Below are 21,576 nucleotides of genomic sequence, written 5' to 3'. Positions count from 1 at the left end.
ATCTAGAGACATAGATAGAGATTGAGAGGGCTGGGGGAGAGATCATCGATGGAGATGAGCGCGAAGAAGAGCAGAAGCAGCATGAGTAACCACAACGGCAGTGGCAGCGGCAGCACCACGACGACGACGGCAGTGGAGAGGAAGGAGGTCGAGAGAAGGAGGCAGCAGATGAAGAGCCTCTGCGTCAAGCTCGCCTTCCTCATCCCCAAAGAACACTATTCCTCCCAAGGTGATGTGCATTCGAATTAGGGCCTCTTCGATACCTAGCGGGTTAATTGTTATTAACCAGCTAAAAATTAGATCTAGCCTATCGAAAATTTGTGGACAAATCTTTAACTAATTGCTAGTTATCATCGGCTAATTTGAACTAATTTTTAGCCCTAATTGATCTAAACATGTCTTAATGTGGCTTCATCACTCTGAAGAAGATTTTCCTATTCCGCGTAATTGGTCGAGGCTAATAAATCGCTAGTAATTACTGGAATTTCTATTCGTTTAGCTTGTTGAGCCCTTTAATTCTGACCTGCAAGGTAGTCATCATCCCTTCTCTCGCCACATGAAATATTATTGATGAAAGCTATATTGGCTTATACGAGAACACAGATTTAGTAATTCTCGTGGAGAATGTTGCTTTACCAGCAGTAGTTTCCCTTTAAGAAAAAACCAACAATATTTAATTCTTTAAAGTGACGTGTGTGTGATTTTGGTAAAAATTCTGTGAAATTTGTGAAGATTCAGAAACCAACAATATAATGTATATAGATAGCCCTAATAATATTAGTATATACAATGTATGTACAAGTGCAGGATGCTATGACAGCTGGGTAGCCTAGACGAAGCAGCCACGTACATAAAGAAACTCAAGGAGAGGGTGGAGGAGCTGCGGCAGAAGAGGACCTCTGCACGGCGCATTGCTGCTGCTGGCATGAGACGAGGCGGAGGAGGAGGCGCCTCGACATCTCGGCGGCGACGACCACCACAACGAGCGGTGGCGCGGGGTCATCATCAGAAGAAGCCGGTCACCGGGAGGACATGCCGGCGGTGGTGGAGGTCCGGCAGCACGGCGACGGGTCGAGCCTGGACGTGGTGCTCACCAGCAGCGTGGAGCGACCCTTCATGCTGCACGAGGTGGTCACCGTGCTGCAGGAAGAAGGCGCCGAGACCGTCAACGCCACTCTCCGTCGCCGGCACCAAAATCTTCTACACCATCCACTGCCGGGTACGTACACGTAGGAGTACCTCACGGTTCTCTAACCTTTTTGTTCCAAAGCTTCAGTTTGATGTCAGATAGTATGCAGTGATTTTAAAACAACGTAAACAACAACATGGTGGCCGATAGGTTTACTAATTAATTGGTGTAGCATTTTTTTTGGTTTCTAAAACTAGCTAATTAAGCTAGGTAGGGGCAGCAGATTCAACTACATTTGTTGCATTCAAATATTCATATATAGGTACTGTATGTACAATATAGTAGTAGAAATGTCCATAATCACGTAACATGCAAAAAATAGGGTCTAAAAAGATCCCGCGTGCATCAGCAAGGCACGTGGATAAGTCCACACGTGGCGAAATGAAAAAAAATTAAAATAGAGCCGACAAATGTTCGTGTACCTTATGTTCATGTCTTCATTTACGAGGCTACTTTTTCCCTTATCGTTTAGAGACCTGCAAAGTCTCCTATTGTCAGCGTGAATATTTTGGATCCACCGGTTGGGAAACGGGTTTTAGTTCCGGTTGTGAGGCTCTTTAGTTCCGGTTTTCTCAATCGGGATTAAATTTTCGGGATTAAAGGTCCACATCTTTAGTTCCGGGTCTGGAACCGGGATTAAAGGTCACCCACGGAAGAAAAAATAAAGGAAATCTTCGAGGCCTCGCTTTCTCTACGTGAGATTCGAACCTAACACCTCTCTCCTCGCGCATAGGTATATTACCAACTCAACTGCACACCACTTGTGACAAAGTCATGTGCGCTCTCCTTTTGAATAGACTCGTGGGAGACCTTTAGTCCCGGGTAAAAGACCTTTAGTCCCGGTTGAAGACACCAACCGGGACTAAAAGGTCACCCTTTAGTCCCGGTTGGTGTTACCAACTGGGACTAAAAATTGGTGAACTTTTACTTTGGGTTGGTGACACCAACCGGGACTAAAGATGATTTTTAGTCCCAGTTGATATTACGAACCGGGACTAAAAGTCCTTTAGTCCCGAACGCAAAAAATATCGAGACTAAAGGCTAAAATCGAAGTGGGTGAAAGGTCTGTTTTCTAGTAGTGACCCGTTCTGGCCATATCCTGTTCCTATCGAAACTTGCTAGCTCTTTCTAGAAACATGGTTTATTTTACTTGATGATAATTGATAAAAGCTGCACCTAGTATATTTTCATAGTAAATTTATTTAGAGATACAAATTTAATTTGTGGATACTATTTTCTTTCAACCTAATTAAATTTGAGATTGGTTGACCCCTCAAAATACAAGACGAGGACTTGTTTTTGGATGGAGGAAGTATTCACTATATATGATGGGGTAAAACCACTATGGGAATCAGGAGATTTGCCGAGTGCCCCTGGCACGCAGCAAAAGCCTAAAAACACTCGGCAAAGAGTTTGTCGAGTGTCACACTCGGCAAACGACACTTGGTGAATTTTTATTGGCAAACAGACTTTGCCGAGTGTTTTTTATCGAACACTCGACAAAGACTTCGCCGAGTAGCCAAAATACACTCGGCAAACATTTTTTTTAAAAAAAAGAGCCACCACAAAAAAAGGCCACAAAAAAAAGTCACCCAGATCCGGCGACCACGAGCCACCACCGGCCACCACCACCACGCCACCGCCGCCGCCCACCACCATGCTACCACCCTCCACGCCAAGGAAGAGAGGGAGAGGAGGGCGCGGCCGCCGGATCCGGGGTAGAGAGGGAGAGGAGGGGGTGGCCAGGCCGGATCTGCCGCCGGGGAAGAGAGAGGAGGGAGAGGAGGGGGAGGGGCGCCGACGGTGGGAAGAGAGGGAGAGGAGGGGGCAGCCAGGCCGGATCCACCGCCAGGGAAGAGAGAGGAGGGGGCAGTCGCGCCGGATCGCCGCTAGGGAAGAGAGAGGAGGGAGAGGAGGGGGAGGGGCACCGACAGTGGGAAGAGAGGGAGAGGAGGGGGCGGCCGCACCGAGGTCGGATCTAGGGAAGAGAGAGGAGGGGGTGGCCGCACCGGATCCACCATCGGGGAAGAGAGAGGAGAGAGAGGAGGGGGAGGGGCGCCGGCGGTGGGAAGAGAGGGAGAGGAGGGGGTGGCCGGGCTGGATCTGCCACCGAGGAAGAGAGAGGAGGGAGAGGAGGGGGGGGCACCGACGACGGGAAGAGAGGGAGAGGAGGGCGTGGCCGTTGGATCTGGGGAAGAGAGGGAGAGGAGGGGCGGCCGGGCCAGATCTGCCGCCGTGGAAGAGAGAGGAGGGAGAGGAGGGGGAGGGGCGCCGAAGGTGGGAAGAGAGGGAGAGGAGGGGGAAGCTGGGCTGGATCCACCGCCGGGGAAGAGAAAGGATGGGGCGGCCACGCCTGATCGCCGCCGCGGAAGAGAGAGGAGGGAGAGGAGGGGGATGGGCACTGGCGGTGGGAAGAGAGGGAGAGAAGGGGGCGGCTGCGCCGAGGCCGGATCTGGGGAAGAGAGAGGAGAGGGCGGTCACGCCGAATCCGCCGCTGGGGAAGAGAGAGGAGAGAGAGGAGGGGGAGGGGCATCGACGGTGGGACGAGAGGGAGAGGAGGGGGCGGTCGGGCTAGATCTGCCACCAGGGAAGAGAGAGGAGGGACAGGAGGGGGAGGGGCATTGGCAGTGGGAAGAGAGGGAGAGGAGGGGGCAGCCGCACTAGATCCACCACCGGGGAAGAGAGAGGAGGGGGCGGCCGTGTCAGATCCACCGTCGAGGAAGAGAGAGGAGGGAGAGGAGGGGGAGGGGCACCAGCGGTGGGAAGAGAGGGAGAGGAGGGGCGGTCACGCCAAGGCTGGTTTCAGGGAAGAGAGAGAGGAGGGGGCGGCCACGCCGGATCTACCGCCGGCGAAGAGAGAGGAGGGGAGGGGCGACGGTGGTGGGAAGACAAGGAGAGGAGGGGGTGGCTGCACCGGGGCTGGATCTAGTGGAGGCGGTGGAGGAGGGAGGGAGGTGCACCGGCGAGGAAGGAGGGGAGGGTGGGCCGTGCCGGCGAGGGAGGAGAGGAGGGCAGGACGCGCCGGCGCCGGAGAGGAAGGAGGGGACGGCGGGGCCACGCTAGGGCCGAGAGGGAGGAGGGGGCGGCGCAAGGGAGGTGCGCGGGGAGGGGGCGGCACGTGCCCGTGCGCGAAGAAGGTGAGGGGGCGTGCAGACGGCGTGGGGAGAAGGGGAACCCACAGCGCTAGGGTTAAAAAAGGATTTTTTTCGTTTGCCGAGTGTCCCAGATCTGGGCACTCGGCAAAGATTTTTTTTCATTTTTTTGTTCTCTTTCTTTCCTAGATTTTTTTACTTTGTCGAGTGTCCTAGATCTGGGCACTCAGCAAAGATTTTTTTTCATTTTTTCTTCTCTTTCTTTCCTAGAATTTTTTTTACTTTGCCGAGTGTCCTAGATCTAGGCACTCGGCAAAGATTTTTTTTCATTTTTTCTTCTCTTTCTTTCCTAGAAAAAAATATTTTTTTACTTTGCCGAGTGTCTTAAATCTAGGCACTTGACAAAGATTTTTTTTTCATTTTTTTTCTTCTCTTTCTTTCCTAGAAAAAATATTTTTTCCTTTGCTGAGTGTAAAAAAACACTCGACAAACCCCATCTTTGCCGAGTGTTTTTTTGACACTCGGCAAAGAACTTGTTTGCCGAGTGCCAGAGACAAAACACTCAGCAAACATAAAAATAACAACTTTGATGTTTCCGGTAGTGAAACCCCCCCCCCCCCCCCCCCCCCCCCCCCACACACACACAATTATGCCGTTCTCTAATGTAATCAAATTTTTATTTACCTATAGTAGCCTTAGCCCCTCCATTTAACTAATTTACATAAAAGCACCCATTTAGGATAAGGGTGTCTGATACTACTAGATTCATGACCTCTTGACAATCGTCTCCTTTTTCCAAGGTAGTGAACTTAGTCAACCACCTCTACAAATATCATGCAGCACCGCAGATTATAGACGCATAAGAAATCAATTTTTATGGATAAGTTTCTTATGCCAACCAGACTTAAAATGGATGATTTCTAAGGATGGTTTACTTAATTAGTTAGTTAATCATAAAGTCAACCTTCCCTGAAAATAACTGTCGAACAAATAAATTCATTTTTTCCAATGAAATGTGATGAAGATAAACTTTATATTAAAATTATGGAGCTTGATGAGATCTAAAATCTCATAGTTGATGACTTTTTATATTTGAGATCGTTTAGAGACCAAAACAAATATTTAAAATTCTCGTATTTTAAAATTCATTTTTTTATTTTTCAAATGACCTTAGACGGAGATACGCCTATATAAAGTTGTAGTGCTCATCTCGTTATGATCTAAATTTTGTGATTAAAAATATTTTCATTGAAGATTGTTTTGAGAGAAAATATTCAATACAATATTCATAAAATGTTAGTACAAAAGGATACTAACCTATACTTCATTTGTTGAGACTTGCGGTCTCAGACAGTATGGAGGAGGTAGAGACCTCCGCCCGCCAAGCGCTGCCCTCAGGCGGAGGCTCGGGGAACAGACACGACAAGTGAGCGTGTAGGGAAATGGCACGTAAAACTAGGGTTTCATTAATTCCTCTTCCAACCTCCCGTACTGTTACAAGTGTTCCCTATTTATAGGGCTCAACTACCACTTTTACAGAGTTTATAATAGTACCCTTCAACTGCTACAGTACATTCTCGGAATATTCCACTACTCGCCTTTTCTCTCGGGGGTAATCTTGTCATGCCGCCCTCAGGTACTGGGCCTGCACGATCAGCCGGCCCATCAGGCCTCAGGATTCGGCGATGGGCCTTTGGGCCTCCGCCGTCGGTCTCCACCCCATCAGGCCTTAGGATTTGGCGAAGGGCCTTTAGGCCTCCGCCATCGGTCTCCGCCCCTGGGACACCGAGGCCGCAGACCCCCGATGCCCAGTATTGCCGTCCTCCAGCTTGGGCCTCTGCCCCTACGAGCGGAGGCCGAACCAGCGCGCCCGCGCTATCCACGAGCGCCTTCCTCTGGTTACCTACACACACACATGTAGGTAATGTTGGCACTTTATTAGCCTTGCAGCGGGGCAGCCTCCGCCTCCTCCACCCGGAGACGCCTACGAGCTAACCGGGTAGAGGCTACGCCAGGGTCACCGGCGGCGTCCTGCAAGCAGTCTGAGAAACCGTCATCTTTCTAGGTCTGGAGGAATGGTAGCTGGGCCTTTGCTTAGGTAGTTGGTCGGAGATGTCTCTGTGAACTGCTGACCGCGTAGGTCTCCGCCACTCTCGGAGGCCGTGTTACAAAAGTTCCCCCCTTTTGAGACCACGGTCCGCCCGAGCGTGTCGTGAGCTCAAAACACCCTAAGCAAGGACGTCCGTGGGGGTAGAGACTGCGCGTAGTCATGTCTCTGACCGATCCCCACAGGTTCCCCCCTGGCTCGCTCTGGCGTGGCCACTGGTCTTGTCATAGTAGCTGTTAGGCTACAAACTAGCCGTTGTCCTATGATGTGACCGTTTACGCCGTATTGCTTTCCGTTGTATACCTTGCGACTTCTTTGGAGACGACCGTTGGGCGGTAGGCGAATTCTCTAGAGATGACCGTTGTACGGTGGGAGCCGAACCGCCCGCCCATAGCCTATATAAGGGCGGGGTTGGTGGTGGGGTCCCCCCCCGCACTGCTCATTCGCTTTCCTTGCCTCTGAGAAATTGCTCTCTGCTCTCTTCACTTTTGCTTGAGCTACCTTCACGCGTTCCATCTTTCCGCTTGCGTCTTCAGCCTAGGCTGCCGCCGTGGTGGCTTTCTTTTCTACCTCCGCCCATACTCGCCGGTCCACCTTCTTTGGACCCTATCGCCACCTTCTCGGCATTAGGGCCGTCGGCTAGAGTGCGCGCTTTGAGGAGTGCATGCTTGCCTCCACCTCTGCGTTGGAATTTGAAAAGGTTGTGGAGGAGGATTTGGGAGTGTCTCTGTGTCCGTCGGAGACCTGATCGCTAAGGATTCCAGAGACATGGCGATAAAGTCATGGGATTTTGGCCCCTCCTCCATTACTGAAGAGGCGGTCGTGGAGATGTTGAAGGAATCGTATTTTCCTTCTTCGAGGGTAAAAATCCCTCTGCCTAGCCAGACTGTTCCAGAACCAGAGGAGGGATATGCGGTGGTGTTTCGGGACTTCTTCACCTACAGCCTTTGCCTTCCTTACATCCCCTTCCTTCGCTGAGTGTTGGAGACCTTCAATGTCTAGCTCCATCATCTGACTCCTACTGCCTTCCTCACGCTCAACAAATTCTGCTGGGTGTGTGTTTCTTATGGCGCTAAGCCAGATGTGGACACCTTCTGTGCTTACTATGAGCTATAGAAGCAGCCGAAGAAGAAGAAGGAGATGCGGGAGGGCAAGGAGGTGGAGGTGATCTACTAGTATGGTAGTTGCACCTTCATGTCAAAGAGGAACCAAGGCGTTGACCGCCTGGAGATTTCTTTTTGCCAGAAAGGCAAATGGGACCGTGGCTGGCTTGAGGAGTGGTTTTACGTGAAGACCTATGGGGTCCGTAGCACCACCGAGGATGGTGCGGAGGTCGTGGAGTATCCGTTGTCCTCAAGAATGGAGGTGATGGAGCCGCAACACGCGTGGAACCGCTAGAGGCGATATCACCAACAAGGGAGGCTTATGACCAGGCTCTTGCATTGGTGTGCCGCTACTCCAGGGGCCGTGATCTGGTGGAGGAGATTATGGCCTCCGACTATTGGCCCCTGAAAATAGACAATTCATCCTTTCGGCTTGAAACGGTGGTGGTTCCCGTTTTTGGGCCGGAGGCCGGGATCCTGTTCCCCCACTTCGACCAGTCTTTGGGGGAGGGGGTGACGGAGGACACTTTCATCTCCGAGGTTGAGGAAACCGCCATCGGCTTGGTCGACAGAATTTTTGAGCGTGAGTACACATCTCGGAGAGCTGGGGTAGGCACCATGCCGCGACTCAATCGAGTTTTTGAGGAACTCAGGATTGTCTACCGGGAGCACGAGGTTCTCGTGGAGGTCCTAGCTTCGATTGACAAGAAGAAGAAGAAGGCTTCTGCGAAGAATGTTACGGCGGAGGCCGAGTCCAAGAAGAGGAAGGGTGCCTCTGTTGCTCGGGCGCCTGTGAAAAAGAAGAAGAAGAGCGATGCTCTGGTGATCACGCCGGCCGCGTCTTCGGCAGGTAGTGCGGGCGTTGCCTCCACTGGTAGTGAAGACATTCAGAGCTCCTCCGTCCCATCAGTGGACGTGCGGGTCGCGAGCAGCGAGGATCACGGCTCTCCTGGAGCTCTGGTGTGCCCTGTGAGCGGTGATGTGAGCGATGCTAGGCGTCCGAAGGCCAGCACTGCTCTAGCGCGCACCTTACAAGGTGCTGCGAGTGTCGCCGAATAGCCGGAGGCTAGCGCCGCCAATCCTATGCCCAACATTTTTGGCAGGCTATATTCAAGTTCCGAAGAGGGCGCGGAGGTCGTCTTGCAGCACGCTCCTTCGTCTCCCACCGTTGTTGCGCCTTCGCCCATGCCAGTGATCGACGTCGGGCAGCCAGAGGCCGTGCTTGCTGAGCAGGCCCAGGCGGCTCAGTCTTCTTCGAGCCCTCCGCCCGCTAGGCTGCTGGCTAAGGAGAGCCGGCCCTTTGGGCCTTTGCCACATGATATGGTGGAGACTTCTGCCTAGGGGGCTTAGCAGGTGGCCCAGCTTGGGCTTTTTATGAGTAAGTTTGTTTGGTGCACATTTTTGTGTTTACTGTCTTCACCCGGTTTATTTGTTTATGTATTGTACCAAGTGCTAATACCGTGTACTTGTTGCTTTGTAGGTGATGTCATGGCTGGACTCCTCACCCCAGAGGAGCGAGCGACCGCTGCCAGCATCAGGTTTGGTCCGGGGCAGCTGGGGTTGATGGCGCCGGGTTCGAGTGAGTATAGAGTGTTTTTATCTTACTCGTCTTTTGGCCTGTTGTTATTGCCTATTTCTGATCGGCCCTCTAACCTGAGTTGTTATTGTTGTTGTGTTTTTTTGCTACGCAGGCTCCTCCGACACTTCTATCTCAGGTTGGGAAGAGTGCTATCTTGGGGTTCTTAGAGACGTCGGAGGTGGTCTCTGGCAGTTGGTGTATTTATTGTGAGATTTGCTTTTCTCACCTTATTGTTTTGTGTTTGTTTGTTCTTCTTTGAACAGATCGCTTCAAACATCGTCTAAGGGACATGGATTTCTTCCAACTTCTTCGTATTCATCTAGAACACCAGAGCTTGGTGCGTCTTTGGCGGTTTGCCTTTTTTGGTGTATGTTCACCTTTAGACTTGTTTTTGTTTCTATTGCTGATCGCCTTGGTCTTCTTCTTTCTGATTGCAGGGGTATCACACGGCCGTTGTTATGGAAGAGCGCTGCACTCGCGAGGTCTTCGACTGAGATACTGCGATTGAAGCGCTCAAGGCAGAGAATGAGCACCTGGAAGGTGAAAAAGGGGGTTTGTTCAACTCCCTTGCAGCTCTCTGCCTTTCTCTAGCGGAGAAGGAACAAGAAAAGGAGGCTTTGAGGGCCGATCTCACCAAGGCCTGGGATGTAGAAGCTTTATCCGCCGAGCAGGCCCATAGGGCGAATGAGTTGGCTGAGGGTCTCTAGCGAGAGTTGGCCTCTGAGAAGGAATCCGCAGCTGCGGTGGGGGAGCAGCTGTCTTTGATGATGAGGCGTTTGGACTCGGTCAAGGGGATCCTTGCTTCAACCGTTGGCCATTACCAGGCCATCGTCGCCGAGTTCAGAGGTGAAACCTCTGTTCCTCCAGAGGAAGACAACGTCTATGCCCTTGCCTCCTGGCTAAAGCATCACCTTGCAAAGCTCCCCGATCTGATCAATGGCTGCACGGACTATGGGGCATTGGCAGGAGTAGCGAATTATGCCAAGCTTTTGGTGCGCGGCGGGTGTACGCATACCGAAAGTATTCCAGAGGGAGCGCTGCTGGGTCTAGAGGAGCTTGGTGAGACTTCTCTTGGTTTGTGAAAAACCTTGAGACATTTCATTGGGTACTTTTGGGCTCTATTTGGGAGACCTGCTGCCCGGAAACTGGTGGAGGAAAAGAGGGCGAAGGTATTTCTAGTCTTTGTAGCCGCTATTTTTCTCTCCTTGCTTTTTTGCGAAGCTACAAAGGCTTTCATTGCCTGTGTCACTGATATTTTAGCCTGTGCTACAGGATGCGCAGAAGAGTCTTGCGAGCAGGCCTCCGCCAGTTCCATGCTCGGCGACCACGGGTGGTGCCTCCGCCACCGCTAGCGCTCCGGTGGGCGCTACGATCGGCGGTGGTGATGGTCGGAGGCCACAGGCTTTGTCCCCGCCCACAGTTGATGCGGGCTCCATTCCAGGGACTTCTGCTACGACCGGGACGCTAGAGGTCTAGGCTCTTTGTAGGACTTGTTGTTTTGACTTGTATATTGTAGTCTGGTTGGGCTCTTATAAATAAAGTTTCTTTTGTTCTGAATGATTTTGTGGAAAATTTTAACCTTGCGCGGGTTCCGAATCGGGAGCCTACGTAAGATGTCGCGCCTTTGACTCTCTACAACGACGGTATTTATGTTAGTGGAGAGCTTTGGGAGTATTGGTGTTTGGCCTTTCCCCGCAGCGTTGCGCGTGACGTGTTTGAGTCAGTTAAGTTTGACATAGACGCCGAGCGTGCTGGGTTTACTCGCGCGCTTGCTTGGCGTAGACCTCCGCCGTAATAGTTTGGATTTTATTGTAAGTTTGTGTCCTGTAAGAATGCTACTTGACATTTTATGGAATACAAAACAGGTTCACTTTCTTGATTGTTTGTGCGGGGGCTTATGTCTGTTGTGCTAGTTTACATATCTCGTCTAGTCCCAAGCTTGCACACCGTGGGCCTTTGCTTGGGCGAACATGCATGATACAGAGTTGGTGGCCAGGACCTCTGCCCCATGGTCTCTCCTTCTCTATGCTTGCTTGATGGCTATGGTAGAAGTGTTGGCAGTTTTTTGGTCGGCGGAGGCGTACTTGAAGTCTACCTGGCGAGTCTTGCTGAATCGGAGTGTGATCCGATAGGAGGTTTGGCGTAGCTTGTGCAGACGGCGGAGGCTTTTGGTATTTGTTTTGCTGTGTGTTTTAGCTATCTGGTGGTATGGGCCTCCGACGCTGCACACCCGTGGGACATGTTTCATTTATGGAGATGGCAGGTTAGGTCTCCGGCATCAGGGGGATGTTACGAGATTTCGTGCGATATCCCCCTTCTTCCGTAGGCCTATGCTGTTCATCACAGTGCCATAGTTCCTGTCTCTTTTCCCACTATCTCTGACCATCTACTGGTGTCTCCGATTTTATGAGTTTTCATACAATATCTATGGCCGACTTAGATATCTAAGGAGACCCCTGCCTCCATGGCCATTGTTGTGGCTTGTGCTTGTGCTCTGCCTTCTTCCCCCCTTGTGCCTTATGCTGACTGAGGTTTTAAGGTCGTGGGGGGAACCCGTTTTATAGCGGGGTGGTGGTTTTTGGTTGTTAAATTATTGGTACGTTGTTTGTTGGAACGTATCTTGGCTTTAATGGCCTATATCTTGCTTGAATTATTCGTGCCTTTTGAGATCTTTTGAAGTAAATAGGCCTAGTGCCTAAGTGATAGGGTTTTGTCAGAGCTTTTCCTCATTTTGCTGTTTTTGATGGTGGAGACCATCTTCTTGGTTCTAGCGCCATAATGGTGTTGCCCCTGATGCTTGGGGTGGTTTTTTGTCGGAGGCCTATTTGGCCGAGGTTATTTTTGCCTTGATGCCTGAATTTGTTCAAGTCTTCGTCAAGGTCAGAGGCCTGTTTGGCTAAGGTTGTTTTTGCCTTGATGCCTGAATCTGGTCAGGTCTTCATCAAGGGTCGAAGGCCTATTTGGCCAAGGTGGTTTCTGCCTTGATGCCTGAATTTGGATAGGTCTTCGTCAAGGGTCGGAGGCCTGTTTGGCCAAGGTGGTTTCTGCCTTGATGCCTGACTCTGGATAGGTCTTTGTTAAGGTTGAAGGCCTGTTTGGCCATAGAGGTTGTTTCGAATTGCCAATGCCAATGGCCGGTGCTTTGAAAGGACCTGTGCTTATTTTTGTTCACCGAATATTGCGGCGCCAGAGCTGGCCGCTTTTGGTTTTGGACTTTTCAAGCGTTCTTTTGGGGAATTACCTCTTTATACTTCTAGAGGATTTTTACATTAAGCCTGCCTCGTTAAAAACCTCACCTCCGCTTGGAGTTCCCCTATGAGGAAAAGAGTACAGGCTCTTTTACATTTTTTGGGTTGAAGAAAAAAGAGCTGAAAGGTAAATGAACGGAGGGGCCTCCGCTTATTATTTGCGGAGGTTGCCCTTTGGTACATTGCCTAGATGTAGTATCTGTGGAGGCTGTCAATATTCCAGGTGTGGGTTGTCATGACACCTTTGTTGTTGGTCAAGTGGAAAGAGCCAGGGCAGCCTGCTGCCGTTGCTATGTATGGGCCTTCCCATTTCGGTTGCAGTTTGCCAACAAGTTGTGCGTTGGGTTTTCTTCTGAGTACGAGGTCTCCATGTTTTATGTCTTTCCTTACCACCTAAGAGTCTCTCCACTTCTTGGTCTGGGACTGATATTTTGCAATGTTTTTGACTGCTTCCAGTCTTATGGCTTGTATTGTTTCTTTTGCATATTCTTCATCTTACAACATTAGCTGTCTCATTGTGCAGAGGCTTTCGTGCTTGATTTCTTCTGGCATCATGGCCTCCTCTCCATAAACCAGTTTGAATGGTGTGAATCCTGTTGTTCTTGAGATAGATGTATTGTGTGACCAAATCACTCTGGGTAATTCATCTACCCATTTTCCTTTGCGTAGGCCCAGCAATGTTTTTGATATTGCTGAAAACACTATTCTATTTGCTCTTTCCACAGCATCATTAGACTCTGGGTGGTATACTGAGGCGAAGGCTAGTTTTGTCCCAATGCTTTTGCAGAATTCTTTAAAGTTCTCTGAATTGAATTGTTTTCCATTGTCTACTGTCAGAATCCTTGGTACACCGAATCTGCAAATGATGTTTTGCCAGAAAAATTTTCTAACAGTTTCTGAGGTTATCTTTGCTAGCGGCTTTGCTTCTATCTATCTTGTAAAATATTCTACTGCCACTACTGTGAATCTATTTCCTCCTTGGGATGGTGGTAATGGGTCGACTAGGTCCATACCCCATCTTTGTAGCGGCCATGTTGGAGGTATAAGCTAGGTCTCCGACGATGGTTTTGACTGCCCAGGAGAGAATGTTTGGCATGCTTTGCATGTTCTGACTGTCTGTTCTATGTCTTGTATGTGTGTTGGCCAATAAAAGCCTTGCCTTATTGCCTTTGCTGATATTGCTCTAGAGCAAATGTGCGACCCGCAAATTCCTGAGTGTATTTCTTGAAGCAACTCTATGCCTTCGCTCTATGATATGCATTTGAGGAGAGGCTGTACTACTCCTTTCTTGTACAGTACACCATCTATGATTGTGTAATTTCTTGCCCTAGCCTGTATTCTTGCTGCTTTTGCTTCATCTTCTTTGGTGGTTTTGCCTTCTAAGAATTCTGTTATCGCCTTTCTCCAATCTTCATTTTGTAGGTGTAGTATGGGCTTAGGTGCCTTAGATGTCTCCATAGTTGCCAGAGACTTCAGGATCTGGCAAAAAGTGTTTGGTGGTAGTGGCAGGTTGTTTGCCACAGCTTTTGCTAGTTCATCTGCCTCTGCATTTTCTGATCTTGGGATGTGCTTCAGGGTGAAGCCCTCGAATCTCCGCTCCAAATTTCTGACAACGGATAGGTATTTGATGAGTTCTGGCTCTCTTGCTATGTATTCTTTCTCTACTTGGCCAGTAACCACTTGAGAATCTATTTTGACTGTCAATGTTTTTGCCCCTAGGGCCTTTGCTTTGCTGAGCGCTAGGATCAGGCCTTCATATTCTGCTATGTTGTTTGTTGATTTGAACTCTAGCCTTGCTGTGTATTTCAGTCTGATGCCAGAGGGTGCCGTTAGGACGGTGGAGGCTCCTGCTCTGGCTTGGCCCCAGGCTCCATCCATGAATGCTATCCAGCCTTGAGTGGTTGGTTGTACCTTGGGCTCTATCGGAGGTGTCCAATCTGCTACAAAATTAGCTAGTGCTTGTGATTTAATTACTGTTCTAGGGACATATGAGATACCAAACTGTGATAGCTTTGTAGTCCATTTGCCTATTCTGCTAGAGGCTTCTTTGTTTCTAAGCAAGCCTTGTAGTGGCAGCGATGTTGGAACTAAGATTTTGTGGGCTTGGAAATAATGCTTTAATTTTCTTGATGCCATCAGCACTGCGTAGGCAACTTTTTCTACCTCAGTGTAGTTTAGCTTGGCTCCGGACAGTGCTTCTGAGATAAAATAAACTGGCTTTTGAGTTTTTCCTAATTCTTTTTCTAGCTCATGAACTAAGACTACGCTGATTGTGTGGTCGGAGGCCGCCACATATAGCAATAGGTGGCTGTCCGATTCTAGGACGGAGACCACCAGTGAGTTTGCTAGATACTCTTTCAAGTTATGAAATGCCTCCGACTGCTTGGACCCCCACCCAAGGTTGTCTCCGCCCCTCAGGGCTTGGAAGAAGGGTAGGCTACGTTCTGCTGATTTTGAGATGAATTTGTTGAGCGCTGCTATTCTTCCCGTCAACTTTTGCACTTCTTTCTTGTTTTTGGGTTCTACCATTGCCATTATTGCTCTGGTTTTGTCTGGGTTCGCTTTGATGCCTTCGCTGCTTATGATGTATCCGAGCATCTTCCTTTTGTGACTCCAAATATACATTTTTCTAGGTTGAGGCAGAGGCCAGCTGTCCTAAGGTTGGCGAAGGTCTCCTGTAAGTCGGAGACATGATCATCCTTGTTCTTGCTCATGACCACTATGTCATCGACGTAGGCTATGATGTTTCTATCTAGTTGTGAGCCCAAAACTTCCTTTGTCATTCTGGCAAAGGTTGCTCCGGCATTTTTGAGGCCCTCCGGCATTCTGGTGTAGCAATATGTGCCGAATGGAGTGGTGAAACTTGTCTTGTCTTCGTCTTCTTTTTTAATCTAGATTTGGTGATACCCAGAGAAACAGTCGAGGAGAGAAAACCTCTGGCATCTGGCTGCCTTATCAACGAAGGCATCTATTCTTGGTAATGGGAAAGGGTCTTTTTTACAAGCTTTGTTCAGATTTGTGAAATCTATGCATATTCTCATTTTGCCATTCTTCTTTGGTACCAGTACTATGTTTGCAAGCCATTCTGAATACTTGACTTCCTGATGACTTTTGCATCAAGCAATCTTTGCACCTCTGCCTTTGCTGCCTGGATTCTGTCCTTCGACATTTTTCTCTGTTTTTGCTTTCTTGGCCTCATGTTTTCATTGATATCCAGTTCATGCTGTATGATGTCCCTACTGACTCCTTGGAGGTCGGAGGCTGACCAGGCGAAGATGTCTTTGTTTTTTACTAGAGTTTCCATGAGCTCTTCCTCCTCTGCTTTGCTCAATTCTGAGCTGATTGTTACTTTTCTGTCTAGTAACTCCTTTTCTAGAGGGGTCACCTTTGTCTCTTCCTAACCTACCATATCTGTTTTTCCTCTAGGCATATCCGGAGGCTCTAGTTCTTTGTCTACCGACTCGACTACATTGATGTTTCTTTGGGCTCTGTACATTGATTTTTCTATGTTTCTAGCTTCTTTCTAGCTGCCTTGGACTGTGATAATACCATGGAGTGCTAGTATTTTCATGCATAGGTAGGCCATATGCAGGGCTGTGTTGAATTTGGTTGTGAATCCTTTGCCCAAGATGGCATTGTATGGGTAATACAGATCGACGACGTCGAAGGTTATGTATTCGGTTCTAGCATTTGCTTGGGTTCCAAATGACACTGGGAGTGATATCTTTCCTAGTGCTTGTATCTGCTTGCCTTCAAATCCTATCAAAGGGGATTCTGAGGGCTATAGTTGATTCCTGCTGAGCTTCATTTGGTCAAAGGTATTTGCAAAGATTATGTCTGCTGAACTGCCAGTGTCAATCAACACTCTGCTTATCTCCCATGCTGCTATGTTTGTCTTGATTACCATTGCATCTGTGTGAGGGTAGCTTTCTAGCTAGAGATCTTCTTCTGTGAAGGTGATTGGGACTCTGGACCAATCTGTGTATTTTGCTGGGCCTTAGACTGCTACGTTGTTTACCAGGCGGAGGTGATCCTTTTTCTGCTTTTCATTTGAAACTCCATTGATGATCCTCCAGTGATTGGTAGGATCATGCCTATTGTTGGTAGTGCTCCATGAGGGTTGACTTGGTTTTCTAGGTTTAGCTCATTTTTTGGTGTTGGGGGTTGGTTGTGAGGTGGCGGCGGAGGTAGTTGTTGCATGTGCTGCTGTTGCAGCGGATGGTCGAACATACTTTGGTTTTGTGGTGATGGGTTTGTTTTGAGGTAGGTTATGTGGGGAGGTTTTGGGTTTATGTAGGTCAGGCTTGCCTCCGACCTATAGTTACCCGCCGGAGGCTGCTGCGAAGGCACTGACCACCATGCTAGTAGGAAGTTTGGGTAATAGGCAGAGACTAGTGTGGAGGGATGTATTTGGTTTGCGTTTAGCACTGGGTACATTGGGCAGTACTGCTGGTGGCTAGTTGTGTAGGTGGTGTTGACCTCTCTTGCGCTCTACTGTGTCAGAGATTGGGCAGTCTGCTTGTTCTTCATCCTTTCCTGTGTCTCTTTTGTCTCCGGACAATCTTTGGTGCTGTGCCCTGTGCTTTCGCCGTGAAAAACACAATATGGCCTGCGTTGTTTCTGCTTATGGTTTTTGTTCCAGTTTTTGCCTTGGTAACCTTGCCGACCTTAGTTCCTGGTCTGGGTATCCAGCCCTACTGGCGCTGCTAGTTGCCCTTGTTCGAGGTAAGGTTGACCCTTGATGCTGAGCACTTGCCCCTGGCCTGGTTTCTGATTTGATGTATTCTGGTTCGTATAGCTCTTCTAGGAGTTTTTGCTGCTGTTTTGCTGTCTGTTTTGACCCTGCTCCTCTAGCCTTTTCTGGAGGTCATTGTCTGATCTATAGTATTTCTCGAACTCATCATACAACTACTGTATGGAAGTTGGTTTCTTTCTTGCTAGGTGTGCTGTGAACGGCATGATTCGGAGGCCTTTGATCGCTGCTTCAATGACGATCTCGTCTGGGACGTCTAGTGCCTTCGCCTTTAGTTGCACAAATTTTCGAAAGTAGTCGTGTAGTGTCTCTCCCTACATTTGCTTGCACTGGAACAGATCTATGGATGTCAGCGACTGTGCTATTAGCCCCTTGAAATTTGCCAATATCTTATCCCGGAGGTTTTCCCAAGAATAGACCGTGCTTGGTTTGAGCATGGAATACCAAGCCAACGCGTCACCTTCGGCAGCAATAACAAATGACTTGGTTAGGACGGCGTCATCTCCACTGGTGGAGGCTACTGCTGCCTCATAACTCATAATGAACTGATGGGGGTCTGTCTTTCCGTTGAACTTTGGTAGTGTGATTGGCTTGTACGCCGTTGGCCATGGCGACTGTTGTATGCCTTCAAAGAGTGGGGACTTGGGATCGATAGGCCTCCGCATCACCTGAGATGGCATCATGGTCAGGCTGATCACTGGCAGAGGCCCTTGTGGTATGGTCGCAGTTGGGGTTGCTGCGGAGGCTGGGGTTGCGGAGGTCGATGCTGGTACTACATGCTGCATACTTAGCATCTCAGCATGTAGGACTGCCAACTGCTGCCTTATTTCTGCTACTTGTGCTGACGCTTGAGTAGCTTGCTAATTAGCTGTGAATGCTGCTGCCATTCTGTCCCTCTCTTGTTGCGCTCTTTGCAACTATGCTTGCAGCTATTGCAGTTCTTGGCCGAGTGTTGCGCCTGAATTTGGTTGGGCCTCCGGATCTTGAATCTCTGGATCTTGGGGTTTCGGTGGTTGACCCTGGGCATCTGCTCTGGTGCCATCCTCCGCTGGCGAGGTTGCGTAGGTGCTACGAGTGGTGTGCCTAGGCCTTCCTCTCAGACCCATGGTCGTTGCTGCTCTAGTGGTGGTTTTTCTTTTCCCAACCATCGTTGGTTTGCCTTGGCCAAACCACGGTGGGCGCCAATGTTGAGACTTGCGGTCTCAGAAAGTATGGAGGAGGTAGAGGCCTCCGCCCGCCAAGCGCTGCCCTTAGGCGGAGGCTCGGGGAACAGACACGACAAGTGAGCGTGTAGGGAAATGGCACGTAAAACTAGGGTTTCATTAATTCCTCTTCCAACCTCTTGTACTATTACAAGTGTTCCCTATTTATAGGGCTCAACTACCACTTTTATAGAGTTTACAATAGTACCCTTCAACTGCTACAGTACATTCTCAGAATATTCCACTACTCGCCTTTCCTCTCAGGTGTAATCTTGTCATGCCGCCCTCAGGTACTGGGCCTGTGCGATCAGCCGGCCCATCAGGCCTTAGGATTCGGCAATGGGCCTTTGGGCCTCTGCCATCGGTCTCCGCCCCATCAGGCCTTAGGATTTGACGAAGGGCCTTTAGGCCTCCGCCATCGGTCTCTGCCCCTGGGATGCCAAGGCCGTAGACCCTCGACGCCTAGTATTGCTGTCCTCCTGCTTGGGCCTCTGCCCCTACGAGTGGAGGCCGAACCGGCGCGCCCACACCATCCACGAGCGCCTTCCTCTGGTTACCTGCACACAAACGTAGGTAACGTTAGCACTTGATTAGCCTTGCAGCGGGGCGGCCTCCGCGCCCTCCGCCCAGAGACGCCTATGAGCTAACCGGGTGGAGGCTACGTCAGGGTCACCGGCAGCGTCCTGCAAGCAGTCTGAGAAACCATCATCTTTCTGGATCTGGAGGCGTGGTAGCCGGGCCTTTGCTTAGGTAGTTGGTCGGAGACGTCTCTGTGAACTACTGGCCATGTAGGTCTCCGCCATTCTCGGAGGCCGTGTTACAACATCATTGCAAATATTGTATGATGTGGTTGTAGAAGGGGCGCGTGAGAAAACAGATCATGTGTTACATGGTAGCCCATTGGGCTCACAAAAATGTATTTCCTAAGTTTTTTATGATTTTAAAAAATCTAGAAATCATTTTTAGGGACTGTTGACTAAGTTAGCTTAATAAAACTATCTGTGAAAATATCTCTTTAATTTATTTTATCCATGATTTAGAGGTTTAGCAAACCTCTTGTAAAAATCAATTTTGACCGTCCTACACTATGCGCACACAGGGTTTGTAGGGGCGGTTTTAGAGGGTTAGTAGGGACAGTTTGGGCAGCCATCCCTACCAAACCGTCTCTATAAATCATGTATTTATAGGGACTGTGCTAGTGTGATTGAAGATATATATAGATATAGTCCTACTTTTTGTATGGATGTTTCCTCTAGTATTCTTGGTAAATCGACGCCTCGTTCAAATACTCAATTATATTTCCTCCCTTGTGTAACTGCAGGCCTTTAGCCCAAGAATCGGTATAGAGGTTTCAGGAGTTTCTGAAAGGTTAAGAGCATTGGGATGATACTAGACTGATATATTGCTAAGTTATATGACCAAGGCCCACATAGCTTTTTTCTTCTACTGTCTCATTCTTTACTGCGCGAAAAGTCTCCCAGGTCCATTTGTTACCAAGTCATATATGCGAGGAATTTTTTTATAGATTAACAAAACTTTGTTAGCATGGTTGCTACAGTACATGTAGTATATGAATATTTCACTCGATGGAATAAGACAAAGTCAACTTAACGTTTCAAATGGAAAAGAGAACATGCATAGATTACCCCCTGTGGGAATGCTCATCGATCGGTGGATCAAGAGATACCACATAGGTCCTTGCATAAGCTAGCTATAGGATCCCATAAAAATATATTTTAAGTTTACATTTAGAACATCTACTATCATGGTATCAGAAAGAATACAATTCTAACTTTGTTTTAAGTACACTACTACAGAAGTTAACTGAAGGGGTGGCTCTAGAGCCTCTGTAGGGGCGGCTGTGCCAACCGCCCTTCCCAAGGTGTTCCTATAGAAGGTGCCTCTGTAGGGGCGGTTTCCTGACCGCCCCTACAGTGCCCTCTGTAGGGGCGGCTAGTGTTTTCAGCCACCCCTACAGTGCCCTCTATAGGGGTGGCTGGTAATATCAGCCGCCCCTGTAGTGGAATTCTTTAAAGGCGGCTATATCACCAGCCGCCCCTGCTGTGTGTATTTGTAAGGGCGGTTCAATCAAGAACCGCCCATATAGTGGATTTTCCAGCAAAAAAATAATTCAAATTCAAATCTGACCACATATATATATAATTCAAATTCGAATCTGACCGCCATAAATATACATATATACATCCACAAACACAAGACTATTATTTAGAACATCATCACAAGTCATAATTCACAAAAGTCCATCATTACAACATAGTCCATTACGAAGTCCATCATTATAACATAGTCCATTAAGAAATCCACAAGTCCACATACAAAACAAAGTCCAAACCGTTCCAAAGTCTACTACGAGGATGGACATAGAAAAATATATGTCTACTACAAGATGGTACAGTTCATTTCTACCAGAGATGAAAATGTAGAACATGAAACATTAGATCATTAGATCTTTTAGCTAACTATGATCCTAGTCAGAAGTTTAAAATGGACATTTTCACATTGCAATAGGGTTAACTCGAGAATCAAGTAAAAAGATGTTGGAGCTACATGCAAGCAGCTGCTATGATCAGTGATTTCGCTGGGATGAGATGATTGGTTTTGGCGTAAAAAAACATCTCATGTGCTACAGCTGCTCTCTACAAAGTTCGATGCAATTACCTTTAATCGTAGGCCGAGCTGTTATTGTAGACTGATCCTAGAGGGCTTCAAAGAAATCTAAAACAAATCTGCCAAAAAATGATTAAAGGAGGAGATCACAGATCTAAAATAAGGATAAAAGAGAACCATGAGCACCAATCACATGATGGGGATCAGAAAAACCAGTATGTACAAGCACTATATGATCGGGATCACCAAGCAGTATGTACCAGGAGAAAAATCAAGAACTACGCCTCATCTTCCTTACCAGGCGAGGGCATGAAAACGAAGGAGAAACAGGATCTACATAGGTGTAATAGAATCGACCAATTATACGAAATTAAGTAAGAAAATCATCCGCTAGAGCAGACGATTTAGCAAACTTAAGCCCGTATAACCCGGTAGTCCGTGAAATCACGAAGGATTTCAAACCAACTCACATACCAGCCAAGACCGTAATAAGTTTAGCGGTCACCATTATATATTACATAAAAGTTCGCATCATAGGTACATCGGAGTTTAAACATAGTTATTACAAACCGAGTTCAAATAGAAGTAGCGGAAGCCATTTGTTCAAAACCACACACACTCACATGGAGTTCAAGTACAGTGCTAGCTGATGATCATCTCCAACAAAAGCATTAG

The 21,576-nt window shown here is 48.5% G+C and overlaps 1 pseudogene; it reads left to right on the top strand.

Moving 5' to 3' along the window:
* The first annotated feature begins 48 nt into the window (after positions 1-48).
* On the top strand, positions 49-19,660 carry LOC136460386 (transcription factor bHLH162-like; annotated as a pseudogene).
* Positions 19,661-21,576: the final 1,916 nt, after the last annotated feature.

Source organism: Miscanthus floridulus, chromosome 6 (genome assembly GCF_019320115.1).
Source record: "Miscanthus floridulus cultivar M001 chromosome 6, ASM1932011v1, whole genome shotgun sequence".
Taxonomy (NCBI): Eukaryota; Viridiplantae; Streptophyta; class Magnoliopsida; order Poales; family Poaceae; genus Miscanthus; species Miscanthus floridulus.
Note: the sequence above shows the minus strand (reverse complement) of the source record. Positions and strands in the feature narration are given on the sequence as shown.